The sequence below is a fragment of the Lynx canadensis genome, chromosome D1, assembly GCF_007474595.2.
Source record: "Lynx canadensis isolate LIC74 chromosome D1, mLynCan4.pri.v2, whole genome shotgun sequence".
Lineage (NCBI taxonomy): Eukaryota > Metazoa > Chordata > Mammalia > Carnivora > Felidae > Lynx > Lynx canadensis.
The window spans coordinates 14,459,763-14,467,791 of NC_044312.2; the positions used below are offsets into that span (position 1 = coordinate 14,459,763).

Here is an 8,029-nt window from a genome sequence, read left to right on the forward strand (position 1 = left end):
CCTTCCTCCCTATTTAGGCTAGACCAGTGGGCAGCTCTGTAGTCCAGGTTTTCAAAGCTCTGGTGACCCAAAAAGGGGTGGGAGAATACTCTGGATTCCACACTAAGGATTCTTTAGTTCTGGTCTTGGGGAGACAACCCTAAAGGTCAGTTTGGAGGAAGAGGCAATGCTCTTACATTGGGTCTATTATTCCCCTTATGAAAGGTTTGCTTAAATAGAATGAGCCGTGCAGGAGCCAAGGCTGGGGTCCAGGTCCTACTGTCAAGATCTTCCCTCTCAAGACTTTCCCACACAGAGGAGGGCCTCTGCACACTTTCTTGCTCCCTTCAGGTGATGACTATATGACCACTACTCATCAGACTTCCTTGCAGAGCCCTCTTCTTGGTCAGTCCACGTTCCCAGTTCATATTCAGGGCAGAAAAATAGGACCAATAGTGCGTCCAGGCCATATGGAGTACACCAGCCAATACCAGAGTGACTTCCAAGCCTCAGGGTGGAATCAAGTCCTCAAAACTGACCCAGACAAAAGAAGCCAGGGGATCAAGTGAGTAACCAGAACTGTTGGCAAGCTACAGGGTTGCTGTGGGGCAAGGGGCCAGAGGAGGGCTCTATTGCCCAAGAGAAAGGTACTGATGGTCCCCAACTTATGATGGTTTCATTTACAATTTTTCGACTTTCTGACGGTGCAAAAGTGATGCACATTCAGTAGAAACCGTACTTCAAATTTTGAATCTGGATCTTTCCCCACACTAGTGTGACACAGTACGATCCTCTCTGGTGACGCTGAGGGGTGGCAGCGACCCTCAGCTCCCAGTCAGCCCCGCGATCACGAGGGTCCCCTGACAACATTTCTGCACCCACGCAGCCATTCTGGTTTTCACTTTCAGTACAGTATTCAATACGTGACATGAACACTTTCTTATAAAACAGGCTTTGTTGCCCAACTATGGGCTAACGTAAGGGTTCTGAGCACGTTTAAGGTAGGCTAGGCTAAGCTATGATGTTCAGTATTTCAGATGCATTAAATGCATTTTCCACTTAAGATATTTCCGACTTACGACAGGTTTATGTAGATGTATCCCCATTATAAGTCAAGCAAGATCTGTAATAATTTAGAACTCAGTCTTCTGTCCAATTCAGAGACATGGCTATAGAAGGCAACAAAGCAAACGAGTAATTGTTTTAGAATCCTGGATCTTCAACTAGTTCAGATTTATTTCGTCCTCACCTCACATAAGTTTTGGGCAAGGACAAACTGCCTGCTGTTCATAACTGGGGGTAAGTCTCTTCCCCCGTGCATCTCTGAGAGACAGGAGCTCAAACTGCAAGCCAGGAGGTAAAGCAGCCAGGCTTATCTGGTACTCATGAAATTACAGAGATTCGGGCATTCCCCTTGCCCATCCTTGTCCTGGCTTCTCCCCTATTAGAGCCTGCTTCCCTTGGGGGCCCAGCATGGCCCTCTACTTCCCTCTGACTCATCCCTGAAAGGTGAGAAGGCCCAGCTCCAACGCAGAGCCAGGCATATGCGCACAGTGCCACACAAATGTTACAGAAATGTCCTATTCCACGGTGGTAGAGGAAAGGATAACCTTCACTGGGAAGTGAACAGGGATGTGAGCCTAGCAAGTAAGAAAGCTCTTTTCCCCCTTCCCCAACAAACATACCTCCAAGCTCACTTCCCAAGACCACATTCTCTAAGCCAAGTCTCTAGCTGCCTAGCAGGGCGTTCTAGAATGCTTTCCATCACCCTATCCTTTGGCTGCAGGTGTCGCATCGTCTCTGCTGGGTCTTAGCATGATAACTAGGGAGTGTGAAAAAGAAACAGAGATAAAATTAATTAAAATTTTATTTTCAGAGGAGAAATAAATGTGTATTTGAAATTACCTGAAAACACTCTGTACAGTTTAGGCAGACACACACATGAAAAGCAAAAAAACCACGTAGATGGCCCGGTGCCCCTCTATTTGGCATGCCGGGATTGGTTCCCAGGTATAGGTCCTGACTTCTAGAAATGTGTTTACCCCTTGCAGCAAATACACCCAGACTGTGCAGAAAGACAATGCCCCTGGCTGGCAGTCCACTATGCATCAGCATCCGAAGCTGAGATGGGTGAAGCAGGAGATGACCATCCTGGGTAGGAAGAGCACTGTCAAGTTTGACGGAGGCACAGTGACCAGGGTAAAGTGCCCAAGCTCTCTGTCTAGAGGTAATCAGCATGAGGGTCCTAACTACTCCCTCAACCCAAGGAGGGGAATGGGGGTAGACAGGGAACAAAGGAAAATGTTTACCCGACCAGGACACCCCAACCCCACTTGTCTTGAGAAATCCAGAAATTTTACTTTCCTGAATCTGCAGCCACTTATGGACTCTCATATTTGTCCCTGACCACAGAGGTGAGGTACGTATGCACTTAACATATGCTGGACACGTGGTAAGTACTTAACAAAAAATAACAATTAAAATCATCATTATTTCCCCAGACATGCATTCCTCTCTTCCCAGATGTCTTATCTACCTCCTCCCAAATCCCTGGTAAAAAGAGTCAAGGGTAAGTGCCCCTCTAGCACACTCAGGGTCTTCAAAGCCAAGTTACAAACTGAAACTACCAGCAAGCAATTCTTCCAGGACTGTAGAACTCAGCCCCAAGTATGCTACGGAGACCTTCATCACAGAGGCTATGAGAAGCCCCTGGTAAGAACTGTTGTGGGCAGAGGACAGACCTCTGGACTACCCCTTCACCTGTCACCTTGCTATCAGGGTGAGGGTGGGTGGGGGGAGAACTGTAGGGAGTGGAGTCTGATGTTTAAACCCTGGATCTTTCCCAACCTAGAGCAATTCTGAGCAAGTTAACCTCTCTGCACAGATGTTTTCTCCTCTGCCAAAAGGAAAAGAAAACAAACCTTGATTACTAGGCACTAGACATTGCATTTCTATCCGTGACTCCTTCTGAGCATAACATGCAGGGAGGGTAAGGTACACTCCTTTTTCAGCTGACTGCTTGCTCTCTGTCCCCTCAAGAGTGTGGGTTCGCAGGCACCACCTCAGGATCAAACTACCACCAGGACCTCCTACATGCCCTTGTTTTCTGAAAGATTGAACCTCTGTAAGCCCAAGGTCAACAGCAGCAAATGGGAGCCAAACAAAATTTCTCTACTGAGCAAAGGAAAACATTCAGGTACAAAGGAAATTTGTCTTCCCAGATACAATAATGTTTGCATACGGCCAAAAAAAAAAAAAAAAAAAAGCCAGCGTCGTGGGGCAGACGTAATTCAGCTCCAGCCTGGCCCCATAATCTCTCTGCCTATTTTTACAGACCAGTCCAGCTGCCTGAAAGCCGGCTCCAGAAGTACTTTTGACAAGAGGACTCAAAATCCCAAAAAAATAATAATAATCGGGAGAAAGAAACCGCCCAAATAACCTATGCAAAAATGCACAGTTGGGTACCCATATCGAACCTTAAAACTGAGGTCCCACCGTAACTACCTCATAGAACAGACTCAGTTTTCCCGCTGGGATTTCCCAGTCACACCCTGACCCTAATACAACTCTTTGAAACTAACTGAGCAAGGGTGAGTAACCTTTTTAGAAAGGAAGGATGCACTGTGAGTCTTAGAAGGTCAGTGTGTTCCAGGACTCCTGAGGGGAAAAGAGGTCAGACTATTTCCCCCTAACTAATGAATGAATGGCAAAGCATCAAAACTTTTCTTGTCAGTGCCATCAATTAATGACATTCTATTTGAGCTACAGCATCTGCTCACTGCTGCTTTTTTTCCCTTTACATTCTCTGAGATTATAATTCACATACCATAAAATTTACCCTTTTAAAGTGTATAATCCAGTGGGTTTGAGTATTACTCACTGCCGCTTAAGTCTAAACTTCAGAGTGGAGAAAGTGGCACAGGAAAGGAAGGAGAACATGAGGGTCTGGATTGATTAAAACAAACAAACAAAATCTTCCACGTAGAGAAAGTATCCAAAGCCTAAGGGAGAATCTCATCAAAGTCTAAACACCAGGTCTCTCTCTTAAAAATACTTACCATTTTGAAAACAGGATTACGTTTCTGGTTTTAAAGGAGGGATAAGAAATGGAATAGGCAACTGAATTTAGCCACCTATATCCTTGAGAGATGCTAAAACACGGATAAGACCCAGAGGCCTCCTTTCCCCAGTCAGGAAAAGGCATATCACACTGCCCTCTAGTAGTCAGCCTAGGGAATGACAGCCAGCCACCTGCTGAACAGACTTGGAGGTCTCTGCCCTGGAGGATGTGCTGTGCTCACACACACTAAAGCAGAAAAATCGGAGGGAGAAGAAATTCGTAAATTTTCACCAGTGCCTACCAAACACAGAGCTTACCTACAATAAAATCTATCTACTTCCCCTCCACCTAAGTCTCTGCTTGAAAACAGATAGATTCCTTTGTTAAGGAAAAAACAATGTGGCTTAAGGTTTCTAAAACATCTGAGCCAGTCTTAGTCCATTCAAAACAAAATGCTGTAACAAAAATACCCTATACTGGGGGGCTTAAACAACATGCATTTATTTCTCACAGTTCTGGAGGCCTGGGGGTCCAAGATCAAGACATTAGCAGATTGATTTGGTATCTGATGAGGTTCTTCCTGGTTCAGAGGCTAGCTTCTCGCTGTGTCCTCACATGGCAGAAAGAAAACAAGGGAGCTCTCTGGGGCTTCTTTTACAAGGGCACTAATCTCATTCATGAGGCTCCACCCTCAGGACCTTATCACCTCTTAAAATTCCTACTTCCTAGTATCATCACACTGGGGCTAGGATTTCAACATGGGAATGTGGGGGGGGGGGGGGGGGCGCAGATACAACATTCAGTCCACAACAGCCTCTTAAAGCAAGGTGTTCCTAAGAGAGTGTGGGGCCCCATTAAAATGAAGTTAAAACCTGGGCCCGTACGGAAATAAAACCCAGCTGTGTATGAGTTGTGACAAACGGCTAGGAGTTGAATGTACTCACTGCCACTTCTGGCCAAGGAAAGGGGATGGCTCACAAAACAGCTTACAAAAGCATAAACTCTGAAGTAGTAAGTTAGAATAGGATCTGGGGCCTATATTCACTGAGGGCTTTTTGTAAAATAAGGTTTCTATTTTGGAAAAAATTTAAACTTCTAGCAAACTGTAAAGATAATGTAGAGTTTTGTTTTGTTACTCTTCACCCCAATTTCTCGACTGTTAAACCTCTTACGTGACTACAGTACATTTGTCAAGACTGAGAGATGAACATTGCACGCCTTTGTAGGAACTAAACTCTGGACTCTATTCAGATTTCACCAGTTTCACCACTAACGTTCTAACCTTGGGCTTTTTCACAAAATGTTTACATCAAGGAGCCAAAGGACCAGCAAGGCAGAGTGCAACCCAGTAGGACTCTGGGTTCAAGTCCCAACTATGCGTCATGCTAACTGTAGAACTTGTTTTCTGAGCTTGTTTCCTATTTAACATACCTCCACCTCTCTGCCTACGCATCTCTCTGACAGCCACTGGCTACAGCTGGGGAACAGACCTCTCCAACTTGGCAGTGATTCCAGCTCAGGCTCTCCAGCTAAGAGAAGGGATGCAGTCCCTTTGGGATTTTTAGATTTCAACACTGCTTCAAAATCCACATATGTATCAAATGGCTGGAGGACGGACAGCCTTTCTTTTGGGGCCTGAGATGTGCACACTACAGCTGTCCAACAAAATCCATTCTCCCTTTCTTCCTGGGTGTGCACTGCATTTCTGGGGCTCTCTTGCATTAAGGAGCACCATGTAAGTAAGTTCTAGCCGTCAGAATAGGAGTCGAAGTTTGTGTCGCTTCTAGAGCTGCCCTGTTGCATCTCCCAAGCGATCTCCCAAGCTCTGCTCAACTCACTAAAATGACAATACCCAAAGCAAGCTTGGAGGCTGTGTTAGCATCAGCATCAGCTTGGTCCCTAAATGGCCCCCAAACAGAGAATGCTCCTCCCACTACGCCAATCTCAAACTACCCTGCACATTACATGAGTGAGGAAGGAGAAAAAACTTCTATTGTGGTAAGCTAGCCCATTCGGTGGCTGTCATGGCAGTCTGGCCTAACACAGTGCAAAATGTCAATTCTGGTAGAGCAAGACCTTGCTTCTGGATCTGTGCTCAGGGCCTCAGGGGCACAGGACTGAGGTGACCACCTGTCAGAGCCCAGGACACACGATCACATTCATCCACGTAAGGCCTCGCTTTTGTTTCCCTTTCCCTCCCATCCTTCGCCATCCCGGTCCCATTCTGTTCCCTCCTACAGACTATTCCAGGGTGTTAAGGTGTATAGATCCTCCTTAAAAAAAATGCTGCTTAGTGTGTTTTAATTTACTTAGCTGGTTTTTGCTGTAAATCGAATTCTTCTTTATTTTCCTCACCTGGAGTCTGTCATGTCACAGCAGTTCCTAACTGCTTGCGTCTGACTGCTTTTATGATATTCTCTCCTATGCACATACCACATTTTACTTATCAATTCCCTCAGGGACAGACATCTAAGTTGCTTCTAGCTTCTTGCTACCCAAACTATACACAGATAAACATCCTTTTATGTAACTCCTTGTGGATCTATCTGCAAGTTTCACTGAAGGATACAGCCAGAAGTAGAGCTGCTTTGATGTAGAGTATATACATACTTAATGCATTAGTTACCTATTGCTGTATAACAAATTACCTCAAAACTTAGCAGCTTAAAACAATAACACCCACAGAATGAGAGAACACGTTGGTAAATCATGTATCTGATAAGAGACTTGCAACCAGAATAAAGAACTCTACATTACAGAGTGTGTGTGTGTGTGTGTGTGCGCCCGCGCGCGTGTGCATGCACATATGTGTGACACACAACCCAACTGAAAAATGGGCAAAGGATTTGAATGAACATTTCTCCAAAGAAGATATATACAAATGTTACACATTAGGCATTAGGAAAATGCAGATCAAAACCACACTGAGATACCGCTTCACACCCACCAACATGGCTAGAATCACGGCAGATAGTTAATAGGTGTTGGCAAAGATGTGGAGAAACTGGAAGTGTCATACACTGCTTTGGAAGTTTGGCAGTTCCTCAAAAAGTTAAGCATGGACTTTATGACCTAGGAAACCTACTCCAAGAGAAATGAAAGTGTATGTCCGTACAAAAACTTGTACATAAATATTCACAACAGCACCATTCATAACAGACAGAAAGTAGAAATGACTCAAATGTCTATCAGCTAATGCATGAATAAAATGTGCTATCCATACAAGGGAATATTATTCAGCCATAAAAAGGAATGAAGGACTGAGATGTACTACAACACAGATGAAACTTAATAACAATACGCTCAGTGAAAAGAGCTAGACACAAAAGGCCACATGTTGTAGGACAGTCCCATTCACATACTACACGAAATGTCTCTAATAGGCAGATCCAAAGAGACAGAGAGTAGATCAGTAGTGGCCAGGGGATGGGAGAACTGGGGACAAGTGAGGAGCGACCGCTAATGGATTCAAAGTTCTTATATCCAGAGTGATCAAAATGTTTTAAAAACTGTGGTGATAGGTACACAACTCTGTGATATCTAAAAACCACTTAAGTGTACCTCATGGGAAATGAGTTAAGTGTATACTACGTGTGTTATAACTCAATAAAGCTTTTTAAAAAGTGAACACCTATTACCTCACTGTTTCTTTGGGTCAAAAATTCAGAGGTAGGTGATTCTAGCTCAGGATCTCTCATGAGGCTGTGGTCACATGTCGATCAGGGCCACATTCATCTAAAGGTCTGAATGGAGCTAGAATATCCACTTCCAGGGTTGCTCACGGGGATGGGTAACTTGGTGCCATCTACTGGTGAGAGGTCTTAGTTCCTTTCCACATGGACCTCTCCAGAGGGCTGCCTGCGTGTCCTCATGACATAGCAGTTGGCTTCTTCCACAGCAAGGGATCCAAGAAAGTACAAGGCAGAGGTTTCAATGTCTTTTATGACCTAGCCTCAGAAGTAACACATTTCCGGTACACCCTACTGGTTA

The 8,029-nt window shown here is 44.8% G+C and overlaps 1 long non-coding RNA gene across 1 annotated transcript; it reads left to right on the forward strand.

Moving 5' to 3' along the window:
• The first annotated feature begins 254 nt into the window (after window positions 1–254).
• LOC115524791 lies at window positions 255–3,783 on the forward strand. Its single transcript, XR_003972216.1, has 3 exons — window positions 255–544; window positions 2,031–3,175; window positions 3,314–3,783. It is a non-coding gene; the product is annotated as an uncharacterized LOC115524791 (long non-coding RNA).
• Window positions 3,784–8,029: the final 4,246 nt, after the last annotated feature.